We start from the raw sequence: 14,993 nt of genomic DNA, 5'->3' as shown, positions 1-14,993 counted from the left end.
TGTGAATGTGATGGGGTTGAGACTGAAGGGGCCTGAAGTGCTGAAGGAAGGAGAAAGGGTTTTCCCTTCTGGTGGAGGACCCACTTACTCCCAGTTTCCAAGGGAATATAACATTAATCTGCTCTGGGACTGAGGACCTCTGATTACTCATTGTGGCTTGGTTCTCTAGGAATGTGGGAGATAGAATCTGGAGCACACGCAGAGAAATTGTGTTCGAATAGAAAGTGGGCAGTGTTTTGGACAAATTGCTGTGTTTTCTCCTAATGTGTGTTCTCTGACCATTCCTGGGTCTTCTTCAGGACAAAAGCTTTTTATTCCAATTCTCCTCTCTTTGTCAGATACTGCAGTGACCATTCCAAAAGTTTTCTGCCCATCTGGAGTCCTCCCTACTCCCTGATGCCTCCTCTCTTAGCACATGCCTTCTCTTCCTACTTCTGGTGGAAGCTGAGTCCTCACTGCTGGTCGCAGCCTACCTTCCGATTTCTGTGTACGTCACTCCCCAGCTTTTTCTGCTTCTGCTCTTTTCCCAAGGCAGACCCAACCACCCATGTCTATACATCAGTTCTTCCCTCCTCTGTGTTCATTTCCAATCAGGATTCATTCTTTGGAACACCTGCCGTGTGCCAGGTGCTGTGCTGGCAGCAGATGATACAGTGAAAGGAAGGCCTTGTGGGTTCCAGGTTTGGTGGTAGCATCATGGCTTTGGTGGGGGCAGGTCTGGTTTAGAGCCTGGCTCTGCCCTGAGCCTTTGGTAAGTGACTCTTACTATCTAAGTCTCTGCTTCCTCTCTTGGGAGAAGTGGGAGTACTAAAACCAGTCTCAAGGGTTACTGGGAAGCTTAAGTGAGATGACATGTTTCAGTGCTTATAGACCTGGGCCTGGCACAGGGTGATGACCGAAGAAATGGAAATGGAAAGAAATGGCATTTCTTTCTTTTTTGTCTGCCTAGCTCCTTCTTTATATGGAAGAGTGCTCTCCTCCCTCCCTTATGTAGTTTGGGTGAGGCAGTCAAATCTCAGTGCCCCACCTGCCCTCTGGTCAGGGAATGGGCTCAGGAGCCAGATCATGCCAAAGTACCCCCGTCCCTGGTATTGATAAAAATGGGGTCATGCTGCATATCTGCATTATAACAGGACTTTTTCATTTAATATGCCACTAATGTCTTTCCTGTTGAAACCATAATTGTGGAATATTATTTAAAAGCTGCGGAGTATCCTATAATATAGATGCACCATGATTCATTTAATCCAGTCCCCTGGTAATGGATGTTATGGACTGAATGTTTGTGTACCCTCCCGAAATTCATATGCTGAAGCTCTAACCTTCAATATGATAGTATTTGGAGATGGGGCCTTTGGGACGTAAGTAGAGTAAGATTAGGTCGTGAGGATGGGGCCCTCATGTTGGGAATAGCACCCTTAGAAGAACTGGAAAAGACAGCAGAACTCTTTCTCTCTGCCATGTGAGGGCGCAGTGAGAAGGCCGTCAGCAAGCCGGGAAGAAGGCTCTCCCCAGAGCCCCACCCTGCTGGCGCCCTGCTCTTGGCCTTCCAGCCCCCAGAACTGTGAGAAAATACATTTCTGTTGTTGAGCACCCCCACCCCCGGCAATGGTGTTTTGTTACGGGAGCCCAGCAGACTAATATAGATTATAATGGATATATAGGTGATTTCCATTTTTTTCTATGGTAACTTGAATTTAGTTGCCCAGTCTACCAGCCCTTTTCCCAGTCCCCAGCACTTGTGATGTCTTGCAGCAGCAGATCTGTCAGTCACCCTCTCCTTGAAGCAGTCTCATCCCTTCGTTGACGGCTCATTCAACAGGTACAGGGGGCCGCCCACTCGTCCGGAGTTGGCTTCCATCACACAGCGCCTGCCAGTTCTTCTCCGTCTCTGAGCCAGGGTCTGGGGAGGCAAGCAGGTCAGAGTTGGGTTCTGGAGCTCGTGACACTGGTTGTGCGGACCTGAGGAAGGTGTGTAACCTCCTTGAACCTCAGCTCTCTTTTTCTGTAATATGGGAATAACGGCATGTGCCTCCACAGCTTCCTGCAAGAAGGAAATGCAATGTGTGCATGGCGGGCGTGGGATCAGAGCCCAGAAGCCTTCATCCCTGTCCCCCTTCCCTCCACCTCCACACAGACAGCCTTGTGGGGCATCGTGAAGGAAGGAGGAAGGCAGAGCAGAACCCGTGACTCCAGCCTCTGGGGACCACTTCTGAACTGGAAACTGTGCAAGCATGGGCTGTCATCTCTTGTAGAGGCAGTCACGTGCATTCTCTCTTTGTTCAGCAACTATTTTTTTAGCATCTGTGTCATGCTTGGCTCTGTGCCAGGCACAAAGGGGGATGGAAGAAATACAGGTCAAGGCCCTGGTCATTGAAATGACAGTCACAAAAAGAACCCTTGAGCTCCTCCATTCCCAGGACACGGGACTTCCTCACCCCTTAAGCCAGTGTGGAGAGCGTCCAGTGGTATCTGCCGCCATCTGCTTTGGAGTGACCCCTTTCTCCTCCTGGCCCATCCCATGGAAGATCTATCCCTGTTTGAACCTGGACTGACTTTGAGTCGTCATCTCTGCTTTCCTCCATCACTTTGGGGAAGAACTGTGGCTAAGAAATGGGCCATGGGGGCAGACAGACCTGGATTTGATTCTGACTCAGCCACTAGCTGTCACCCTTGCAAGTTGCTTCAGCTCTCTATGCGTCACAGTCCTCATCTCCGAAATGGAGACAGTGATAGTAAACACGTTAGTTCCGTGTGAGGTTTAAATCAGATAACTCTTAGGAGTGTTAGCCTAGTGCGGGCATGTGGCTCAGAAAATGTGAGTTATGAAGAGGAATTCTGATTCCTCCTGCCCCAGGTTCCTGCCTGGTTGGGTTTTGTCTTCTTGTTTCCATAAATGAGGTGGAAGATCAGTCCAGTGCATTGGGACTAATGGCATTTTATGGCTTGGAGCCAAGAGCTGGGGCTTTCGGGTCGTATCGCTTGGGGGTACGTGCCCACTTTACTGTGCACTAACCGTGTGACTGGGCAAGTCACTCAACATCTCTGTGAACCTCAGTTTTCTCATCTGTAAAATGGGAACGATAATAGTGCCCACCTCTCAGGGGTGCTGTGAAGATTAAGAGAAATCATGCACTTAGGGTGCTGGGCATGGGGCACACATAGTGCCCCCGAGAGCTCATTGTAGTGAGCACAGTGCCCATCATTGTTTCCCTTCATTCATTCATTCTGAGAAGAGGGTGAATGGTATGGGCTTTGATTATGTCCGCTGAGAAAAATGGTAGCTTACTGGGGGCGGGGGTGCTGATATGCATTCTGGGAATCTACCCCCACCCCCAGCTGCCTTTGAGATGGAAACGGATCGCTTCCCAGTGTGCAGAAAGGATCTCGATTAGCTGGGACTATGATGTCTGAAGATTCTTTTTCTGTACAATGTCTGAAATGGTTGCTAATGAGAATGTCTGAAGTAGTTACTAATAACCGTTTAAAGACTCCTGACTCATGTCTGAGAAGCATGGGGATTAACAGGAAATAAAATCAATATCCATCAAGCAAACCAGCGCCTGCCTGTTCTATTGGCCTTTGTGGCGTTTTTAAAAGCTCAATTGATTTTTTTTTAAATAATAAATCATGCTTGCTCATTGTAAAAAGTAAAATTCAAACGACATAGCCAGAAGTTTCATTTATTCATTCAATAAGCATGTTCTGAGCACCTACGCAGTGCCGGGCACCCAGCCGTGAACTAGGAGGCAAAAAGTCCCACGGGGCTTATGCTCTGCTGGGGAAGTAGAATTTGTGATAAAATCTCCTGCCAACCCAGAAAACCTTTCCACAAAATAGGAGAAAGAAAACAGCTTTATTATTAAAGAAACATTGAAGTGGAATGTGATGCATATCACAGGGACCCGCTGAAGAAACTGCAAAGCCAGAAGGAAATCTCACCCTTGCACACAGCTGGGCAGACGCAGCCTCTTACAGCCATGTTCTCAAGATACATAGTAACTAGTTCTCGAGCAAGAGGACTTGACGCTGCCAAGGGTCACACACGGTTCATCCTCAATCCACTGGTAATTGGGGCGGCCACTTGTGTTTGCTAGTTGCCTTTATCCAAAGCGATAATAAACTTCTCATATCTCTACAAGGAGCATGTGATTACAACACGGAGTTCATCAAGTGAAACCCTCATGTAGAATAGGAGATGGGGTACTGTCTTCCTTGATGTTTACATTTCAAAGAGATGACTCTCAAACTTTTTTTTTTTGGTGGGGAAGATTGGCCCTGAACTAACATCTGTTGCCAATCTTCCTCTTTTTTTGCTTGAGGAAGATTGTTGCTGAGCTAACATCTGTACCAATCTTCCTCTATTTTTTCTGTGGGATACTGCCTCAGCGTGGCTTGACGAGCAGTGCTAGGTCTGTGCCTGGGATCTGAACCTGTGAACCCTGGGCCACTGAAGCAGAGTGCACGAACTTAACCACTATGCCACTGGGCCGTCCCAACAAACACTTTCCTGGATTGTAAAAACTGGCAAGAGGCTTATTTCACCTTTAAAATGGTTTACATACATTTCAAAGGGGTGGAGAAAGAATTTACAAGTTTTCTAAAGGAAATGTTCTAAGAAAAGGAGGAAGTCATCTCTTCTTTTTTTGCACCAGGGAAAATTAATTATTCTTCTTTTTCAGTTTGCTTTTACCCTCACAGCGACAGCCGTTAGACAAATAAGTACACCCTTTGCTATCAGGCAGGAGTAAACACCACGCCGAAGCGAAGTACAGGACTGGAGAGTAATGGAAGTGTGGTTTTAGATGGGGCCGTCTCGAGGTCTCCCTGAAGAATTCTGGGGGCCCAGAGCCCAGAGCAAGAAGCAGGGAACACCCTTCCAGCAGGAGCCAGCATCAGCTGCTTTTTGTGCCATTCTGGGCAGCTTTCTATGTAACAACAGTCACATCTGCTTGCTGTTTTGTTTGTTCGTTTTTTCCAAAAATGGCAAATGTTCTCATTTGCTTTTTCCACCCACTGTCCCGTCAAGGACGAGTTGGTAAATGTCCACATTGGTAAGTGTGAGCGGATTAATCTTCCTTTAAAGGGCTACACTGTGTTCCCTCGGTGGTCGTGCCAGCGGTGGCTTACCTCTTCCCTGTTGGTGGATGGTTAGGATCTTCCTGGTGGAAATTGAGAGCATGAACTCTTCAGTGAAGGCCGGCTTCAAGCTCGGCCGTACCACTTGCATCCTGTGTGACACTGGGCAAGTTACGGAACCTGTGCTTCTGTTTCCGCACACACAAGCCGGGGATGGTAATACCAGGTCTGTGATGGAGTCATTTCCAAGATTAAGTGTATTAATGCATGTAAAGTGCTTAGAATAGCACCTGGCTCAGAGCAGGCCTGTATTGGTGCCAGCTATTACTGATACCAAGCAATGGGCTTGCTCTACTCGCTGCAATCTGAGCCAATTAACCACAATGAGTTAGAGATCGAGAAAGGAAAGTTTAATTAGATTAGCTGGCTAATTGGAAGATGGGTGACTAATGTCTCAAAAACCCATCTTTAAGGATTTCGGAATCTTTTTTTTTGTAGGGGGGAAGATTAGCCCTGAGCTAACATCTGCCGCCAATCCTCTTCTTTTTGCTGTGTAAGACTGGCCCTGAGCTAACATCTGTGCCCATCTTCCTCTACTTTATATGTGGGACGCCTACCACAGCATGGCTTGCCAAGCGATGCCATGTCCGCACCTGGGATCCGAACCAGTGAACCCCGGGCCGCCAAAGCAAAACATGCGTACTTAACCGCTGTGCCACCGGGCCAGCCCCAGGATTTCAGAATCTTGAGGGAGTTATATAGGGAAAATGGGCAGTGAGGAAGGGGTCCAGGGATGTTGATCTCCAGGTGTCACAGGCTCCAAGCATCACATTGTTCCATTCTTCTGTCAGCTATGATAGAGACCTTGTAGGTGTGTTTCCCACCTGTCATCACCCTGTTCCTAGAGAGAAACTCGTAGAACAAAGTCTTAATTTATCAACTATTGGGGAGTACATATGTAAGCTGAGGGAGCATGGGGGCCGGCCCCGTGGCCGAGTGGTTAATTCCGTGCCCTCTGCTCCGGCGGCCCAGGGTTTCGCTGGTTCGGATCCTGGTCGCGGACATGGCACCGCTCATCAAGCCATGCTGAGGCGACGTCCCACACAGCACAACCAGAACTACAACTAGAGTATACAACTGCGTACTGGGGGGTTTTGGGAAGAAGAAGAAAGAAAAAAAAGAAGATTGGCAACAGTTGTTAATGCAGGTGCCAATCTTTAAAAAAGAAAAGAGAGAGTATGTGAATTTTTTAGAGTACACGCAGAGCAGCGAGTAGTCACACAGAGGAGGGGCTGGGGCCATTTAGTGTAACAAGATGGCCTCACTTATGCTCACTTACATTATTACTGTAAATTGTATTAATTATTACTGATTGTTCTCCCATAATGGTTGTATGTGTCTTGTCCTTCCTTCCTTCCTTCCCTCCCTCCCTTCCTTCCCCCCTCAAATATTTATTGAGTGTCCAAGATCTGCCCAGTTCTGTGCCATGCGCTGTGAAGCAGGAGTGGATGTTCCGGGCATGGTCTCTGCTCTTACAGAGCTTAGAGTTGGGTGGCCTGATGGACAGTGAACAGCTAGCAGAATGACGATGGCATCACGAAGGTGGCGGGTGGTGGGTGATCAGAAAGGTTTCCTTGAGAAGGAGGCCTGGGACCTCTGAATGGTGCAGAGGAGCAGACATGGAGCCTTCAGTGGGAAGAGGCTGCCAAACAGAAGGACGGCCTGGGTGCATTTCCAAAGGAAGAAGAGAGCCTGGCGTGTCTAGGGGCGGAGGAGTCAGAGGAGGCCTGAGGGGCCAGGGCACAAGGAGTGAGGGGCCAGAGCTGGGCTTGGAATAAGTTGCCAAGGGCCAGATCAATGCATTTTATTCTAGCTGTGGGGGGTGAGCGGTGAAGGGATTTAATCAGGAGACTGACACAATCTGATGACCGTGTCGAACAGGTTCCTCTGCCTGCTGTGTGGAGGACAAGTTGGAGGAGGCAAGATGAGAAGCAGGGAGCCCCGTTGGGAGGACTTTGCAGAACTCTGGGCGAGAGAGGACGTACCTTGGGCTCTGGTGGTGACCTTGGGGCCACGTGGGAGGACGTGAGAGACACATGGGAAACCTGGAGGTAGGGCGAAGAGACTGAGGACTCTGGATTGTTGGAGGAGGTCATCCAGAAGACGTGACCCCTGGTTGACCTGCGACCTGGACCCCAGCAATCAGAGGCCCCTCCTCCCTCCCTTGTCCTTGGCATGTACGTTCCGCCCACTGTTCCCACAGCTGGAACCGTTTTCAAGGATGCAGCCTTGAGAGAACAAGGTGTCCCTGAGACCATCGGGATGGTACATGTGACTGAACCCCACTAAGGCCTCTCCATAAACTTTTAAGATTCTGGTGGGCAGGGGCCGAGATCCACTCATCTTGCGTGGCACCCGAGACAAGCCTGGTGCCTGAGCTCTTTGCTGGTTAAACTGCCCCCTCCCAGCCTGGAGCGGCCTGCCTCTGTCTTGCTCTCTCCTGCCCTCCAGGGAGGGGGGCCAGTGTCTGATTTCACCCAGGGAGCCCCCACCATTGGGAACCAAAGGGATGAAAGCAGGACTTCACCATGCGCGCCAGAGGTATGTTGGGCATCTACTGAGTGGGGAAGAGGCACGAAGAGCCAACGTGTGGGGTAAGTCAAGATTTGCCTTTGGGAAAGTTATGTTCCAGGGTCTGCGTGAGACGTTAGTGGGAACTCAGAGCTGCATTTGTCTCTGAAACCTCATCCCTACGGGGTCTCAGCACGTTGGGACAGTTCTCAGACTTCAACACACAGGGACATTTTAAAGTGACGTTGATTCTTGGATGACTGGGAGTGTGTGCGTGCATGCACCAATCTCTCGTTCGTCTCTCAGCAATTAGAAAGTGTTGCTCATCTGTCTTCCCCAGTTGGCCTTGAGCTTCACGCACTGTTACGGGTCTTGAGCCAGCTCAGTGTGGCCTAGAACACTGAGTTCCAGCCTGGCCCCTCCACTGACTGGCTCCTAGGAGTGACAAGCAAGTGATTTGACCTCATTAGCCTAATACGGTTCTCCGTCTTCTTTCTGTAAGATAGGGACACATACCCAGGGCCATCGTGCCAATGAGGAACTCGGCAGGCCGTAAAAATGCGTGGAGGGGTCTTTGGGGAAAACAAAGCCATTTGGTTTACTTGGTTTCCCCCTTTTAATAGATTACCAAGAAAAAAGGTGAGAGGTGGGGAGATATTGGACCTGCCAAAATCTCTGCAAGAAGAAAATTTTTTATTCCTTCTAGATGTGGGCTGTGGGCGTTTGAGTTTCAGTCCTGTGCTTGCTAACTGACCTTGGCCGAGTTCCTTAATCTCTCTGAGTTTATTTCCTTGTCTGTGAAATGAGGATAAGAATGCTACTGACGTATGGGAATGCTGAAGGCTCTTACAATAGAGCCGGCAGCTATAAATCCACCATACCTGCCATCATGCTCCTGCTAGACCAGAGGACCACTGTCTATTATTCTTGCTGATATATTACTATTATTCAGAGGAGATTCAGGCCTAACATTAATAGCTGCTACTTATTGCACACTCTGCTGCCAGGCTCTGAGCCCTCATATGGATTTTCACATTTGTCCCTGACAACAGCCCCATGGGGTTTGCGTTATCATCATTTCCGTTTTGCAGATGAGGGAATTGAAGCTTAGGGAGGTTAAGGGAGGGCTGTCCCGGGCTCCAGGGCCCGCCCCGACGTGGGAGGCTTCCTGAGCCGTGGCTGGCACGAGCCGAGTTTTTTCCCCTCCGATGCCAGCTCATTGAAGCCGTCCGGTCAGCCTCTAGGGCGCTTTCGGCGGCTGGGGACTGCGCGCTCGTGCATGAAGGCGATTCGGGTCCCGCAGGTGGCGGGGACTGCAGAGTTCGGCCTCGGCGGCGGGCTTGAGGGGGCTCGGGCTCCGCTGGCTTGCAGCCGGGTGGTGCGTGCAGGTGGTCCGGGGCCAGGAACCGTCCAGGATTTACCTCGCCAGCCCTGCCCTGCGTCCCGCGAACTTTGTCCTGGGCACCCTCGCCCAGCAGGTGGCGCTGCAGGCCCTCCCAAGGCTCCGACCGCTGAGCGGCGAGGCGCAGCCCGCGACTCCGAGGTTTGGGCGAGTTACAGCCTGCAAATGCATCCACCTAAGACAGCCCCCTGGGCTGTTGAGCCTCTGCACCTTTCAGCGAATCACTTCTCTCTCTTTTTTTTTTAAAGATTTTCTTTTTCTTTTTTGTCCCCAAAGCCCCCGCGGTACATAGTTGTGTACTTTTAGTTGTGGGTTCTTCTAGTTGTGCTACGTGGGACGCGGCCTCAGCATGGCCTGATGAGCAGTGCCATGTCTGCGCCCAGGATCCGAACCCGTGAAACCCTGGGCCACAGAAGCGGAGCACGCGAACTTCACCACTAGGCCACAGGACCGACCGCTCAGCAAATCACGTCTGCACCTGAGTCACGAAGTGCCTTTTGTTGGAAGCCTGGCTTAGATTCAGAGCTGAGCAGGGAAATAACCTTAACCAGGCGCTCCTCTGAGTGCTTTTTTTTGGGCGATTGTTGCTTTTGGTTCTTTGCCTATTTTTTTTGCTATATAAAAATGGGTTCACATTTATGCGAAATGTATGGATCAACTAACACAATATCTTCAAGGAGAAGCATGCAAACCTGGCAGGTACAGTCTTACAGATGAGCAACTGAGGCTTGGAGAGACCAAGTGAATGGATCGGTGGAGCCGGGAGAACTCATGTCTGGCTCCAAGGCTGCTCTTTTTCTAAGTTTTCCAGCTGTTCTTTCCCCTTTTCACACCCTCGCCCCCCATTGATTCTCCCAGCAGAAAATGGGATATTTGCTGGAGGGAAGGAAACAGGGTATATAGAAAGGAGATGTTTCCTGAGAAGTGGAAAGTGATTTCAGGGTATCGCACAGCTGTTGCGTTCATCGCTGGGGATGGGTCTTTGGGATATAAGCAGTTGGGAGCCATTTTGGGATCAGGAATGGCAAACCCTACCATGCCTGCAGGGTCAGACAGCAGGGACAAGGCTTGGGAGGATGGGCAGTGCCATACCCATCTGAAGCTGCCTCTAGGATCTAGCACATCGTGTGACCAAGGTGGTCATACCTACTGAATTCTTAAGATAAGCTATGTGGTGAATTGCAAAAATGGGCATAAATTCTTCCCCTGCCATCCAGAGGTGGAGTCTGTTTTTCCTCCCTTGAATCAGGCTGGCCTGTAATGCTTTGGCCAACAGAATGCAGTGGAAGTGATGGCGCGTGAGTTTTGAGCCCCGGCCTCAAGGGGCCTTGCACACTCTGCTCTTGCTCTTAGAACCTGTGATCACCTTGTGAACAAGGCTGGGCTGGCCTGCTGGAGGAGAAGACCAAGTGGCTGAGAGCAAGTCATCCCAGCTGAGAACATCCCAGCCCAGCCAGCCCCCACCTGATGCGGCCGCTCACCACACACCAGCCCAGCTGAGATCGGCCAGGCCAGCCCAGAGCAGCAGAGCAGCCTGGCTGAGCCCAGCCCAAACTGCTGAACCCCAGCACCGTGAGGCAATAAATGGTTACACAGAACATGCCAACTGATCCAAGCTGATCATCTGGGTTGAAAGAATGTCAAATCTCCTGATATTTAAATGTTGGCAATGTATTTTAAAAAACCCAGAAAATCTGTATAGGTCAAATAAAAAATTTCTGAGTTCCAGATGAGGCCCCAAGAATCACCAGTTTGCAAACGATGCCGTAAAGCCTACAGAATAGAAACAAATCTTGGTTTGCTGCTTACAGCAATCTTGGCACATGTAAATCTTAGTGAATTTACAAATACTACTTGAATGTTGTTGGAGAGAATGATTTACTGTGAGGACTCTCAGAGGGCACTCATCTGTGTGGGCTTTCCTCTTGGGATATGGAATTTCAACTTTTGTATCTGTGGGTTTCTTTGTTCAACATCATCCCTGGTTCTGTTTAAAAATAGACTCTTCATGCTTCAGTAACGTACAAAGTCCTAATCTCGTCACTGGCCTCAGTGAGCCTGGCACCAGCAGAGCCGTGTCTTCTGCACATCCACCTGCTTTAATAACTTCAGTGAGAATAATCAATGCGCATTGACCAGGGCAAGGAAATGAGTATTTTGAATCGCCGTCTCTGAGAAGAGCTAAGCAGGGTAGCAGGAAGGAATCGAATTCTTCTTTCACACTTCAGATTTTCAAGGTTTCCAAGTTGTTTTCCCGCATCGTCTATGAGACTTTAAAGAGCCATTAAAAACAATCTTGGTCCTAAACACCTGCCATAATGAAAAGGATGTAATTCCCTCAGATTTGCAAAACTGGGAAGGAAAATAAAAAGCCTGAGGGAGGTAGGAGTGACCACTAGTTCTTTCAGGGGAATTTTTCTCCGAGATATTCACTGGTGGATCTTTTATTAGACAGAGAAAGGATTGTGACTGTACGTATTTCACACAATGGAGCCCAGCTTGCTGTCCTCTGAATTCAGGCTTGGAGAAGGCCTGGTTCATTTGTGCCCGCAAATGCTTTCAGTGTTATTCCATTTCACAAGCTGTGATCACTTTAGCTAATGGATGCAGGGAGGAGACACCAGTTTTTAGAGCATCTTTTCTCCGAGTGTGGATGGGGCTACCTACATCAGGATCCCCGGGGTGTGGGTAGGGGGCCAGCTTGTTTTTTTGTGTTAGGATAAAATTGACATATAACATTGTGTAAGTTTGAAGTGTAGACGTGTTGGTTTGATACATTTCTATATTGCGATATGATCACTACAGTAGCATTAGCTAACACCTTTATCATGTCACGTATTTATCATTTCTGTTTTGTGTTGGGAACAGTTAAGATTTAGTCTCTTAGCAACTTTGAAGTTTATAGTACAGTGTTGTTGACTGCAGTCACTATGTTGCGCATTAAGCTCCAGAACTGGTGTAGGTGCTACTTGTAAGTTTGTACCCGTAAGTAGCATCTCCCCAACTCCCCCATGCCCCAGCTCCTGGTACCCACCATTCTACTCTCTGTTTTTACAGGTTCAGTTTTTTGAGATTCCACATATAATTGATGTCGTAGAGTCTTTGTCTTTCTCTGACTTATCTCACTTAGCAGAGTGCCTTCAAGGCCTATCCATGTTATTGCAAATGGCGGGATTTCCTTCTTTCTCATGGCTGAATAATATTCCATTGTATATATATATATAAATACCACATCTTCTTTATCCATTCATCCATTGATGGACACTTAGTTTTTCCATGTTTTGGCTATTGTGGATAATGCTGCGATGAACATCAAAGTGCAGATATCCCTTTGAGATACTGATTTCAATTCCTTCAGATATATACCCAGGAGTGTGTTTGCTGGATCATATGGTAGTTCAATTTTTAGTCTTTGAGGAACCACCACAGTGTTTTCTGTGGTGGCTGTACCAATTTCTGTTCCCTTGAGCACGTCTAAGGGTTCCCTCTTCTCCACATCCTCACCAACATGTGCTACCTCTTGGAGGATGGCTTCTTTGAGAAGCAGATTCTTGGGTCTGGACTAAAGACAGCAATTCAGAATCCTCAGGGATGGGGCCCTGGCACCTATGGTTTTAACAAGCTATTTAGGTGATTTTCTGCAGTGCATTAGAGGTGGGGAGGAAGCAGGCAGTGTGGTGCAAGGATGGGCTCTGGAAAGCCCTCACCTTTGTTAAAATGTCTAAGCTTAAAGGTCTCAGTGAGATGCTGACCTGTAGCCTAGAATGTCCAGAGAGTTGGCTTTGATTTTTGCCACCAGAATCAGGAGAGAATTTTGCAGATAATTAAAACCATGCCTTAGCATAGGCTAAAAGGACCACCTCTGGTCGAGAGAGACCCATCTCCTTATCTGACTTAGAATACTGCCATTTGGAACTAGCCACATACTATGAAATATGGTCCTTCAACAGGGTGACTGACTACAGTAATAGTTATCTATTGCTGCATAACACATCACCCCAACACTTAGTGGCTTAAAACAACAATAAACATTTATTATTATCATTTTCAGTTGGTGTGGCTCAGAAATTCAGAACCAGCTTAACTGGGTGCTTCTAGCTCAAGATTTTTCATGAGTTTGCAGTCAACATGTGGCCCAGGGCTACTGTCATCTGAAGGTTTGACTGGGGCTGGATGATCCCCTCCAATATGGCTCACACATGGCAGGCCAGTTAGTGTCGTCTGCTGGCAGTTCCTCTCCACATGGGCCTCTCCACAGAGCAGCTTGAGTGTCCTCACAGCATGGCAGCTGGCTTTCCCCAGACCAAGTAATCCAAAGAGAACAAGGCAGAAGTTGTGATGCTCTTTATAACTTTGCTTTGGAAACCACAAATTGTTACTTCTGCAATATCCTGTTTGTCAAACAGGTGAGCCCTGTTCAACGTGGGAACAGATTACACAAAAATGTGAATACCAGCAGTTGAGATTATTGGGGACCACTTTGGAGGCTGGCTACTACATGAATAATATTCACTTGTCATAAAAATCATAACTACTATTGATGGGGTGCTTACTGTGTGCTAAACAGTGCACCATGCTCTGTATACACATACTCTCATCATAATATAAAGGCCATTTATTGATTTTTAATATTTAGAATTGGTTCACAAGTCAAGCATGAAATATTAGCTTATGCATTCAAAATTTAGAAGGAATTGTAAATAAGAACTGTTTAGAAACATAAAAACAAAGGGGTTTTTAACAGTTGTTAGAAAGTGGATAGGAGGGAAGAGAAGTGGAAAGAAGGGAATGGGAGCTAAAGAGCATCTTAAAAAGGCAGGGGGGTCAAGAGATCCTGCAGAAAGTTGATGGCACAAGAAGTAGAGGGTTCTAAAGAGTTGCAGAGAGACTAAAAATAGAGCTATAAATATCAAAAATTAAGATGGAGAGGGGAAGGTATGAGCCAACTTTTCTTGGTGGGAAGGCAATATATGTTGTCTACATCCACAATAATGGTATAAACATATTATTTAGAACTATGGAGGTGAACTTTAGGGTTTGTTAGTTGGAAATTAGTGCTATGGGCTCAGATGGAATGATTCTGCTGAGGGAGAAGATGTGGAGACTAGACTAGCTGGAAGAGGGTTAGACATTACAGGGACTTCCCAAGGGAAGCAAGCAATGGTCTCAAACTTGAGCATGCTCCAGAATCACTTTGGACTTATTATAACACAGACTGCTGGGCCCATGCCAGGGTTTCTGCTTCAGAGTCCAGGGGTGGTGTAAGAGAAAAAACTCTCGTGTTTCTCTTCTACTATTTGCACAGAGTGCTTCTTGACCAGATGTATGCGATTTTTTTCCCCACATCAACCAATTTTCTGACACCAGCTGGGTGTCCTGCAATTCAATTACCTTCTGACACTATCTACCTGGAGTTAGCATCAGATCCCACAAGGTAAGGGCTCAGTCCCACAAGACTCACCCCATTTAGATTCCAGTTACAAGTCCCAGGTTGTCACCTGTACTTCTGACCAACTGGCTGTAAATGGGGTTCCAATGACTTCCCCCCTGGCCCTCTGCCGGGTTTGATGATTTGCTAGAACAGTTCACAAACTCAGGGCAACACTTACATCCACCCCCTCCCCAGACACTCAGCCCTGTCCTGAAGCCCCCTGCCCCCTAGCCTCTTCCCCTGGGGAGCTCTCAACCTGATGGAGGAAATGACAAGATAAGCACAGAGGAGACTTGATTTTTAAAAACTTAAGAAAAAAAGGTGCTACCAATAGGACGAGTATCTTTCTGTGCCTTTTCTTTTCACATTGAATTATTATACAGAAGCATGAATACTTTTGAATTAAGTGACTAATTTTCCTCTGTAATTTTTATTTCAGAACAATGACTTCTTAGAGGTCTCCATGGTACCCAAGGAAATAATATGGATGAACCTGAATACCACCAAATG

This window comes from Equus quagga, chromosome 12 (assembly GCF_021613505.1).
Source record: "Equus quagga isolate Etosha38 chromosome 12, UCLA_HA_Equagga_1.0, whole genome shotgun sequence".
Taxonomy (NCBI): Eukaryota; Metazoa; Chordata; class Mammalia; order Perissodactyla; family Equidae; genus Equus; species Equus quagga.
The sequence above is the reverse complement of the archived record's forward strand: the minus strand, read 5'-3'. Positions refer to the sequence as shown.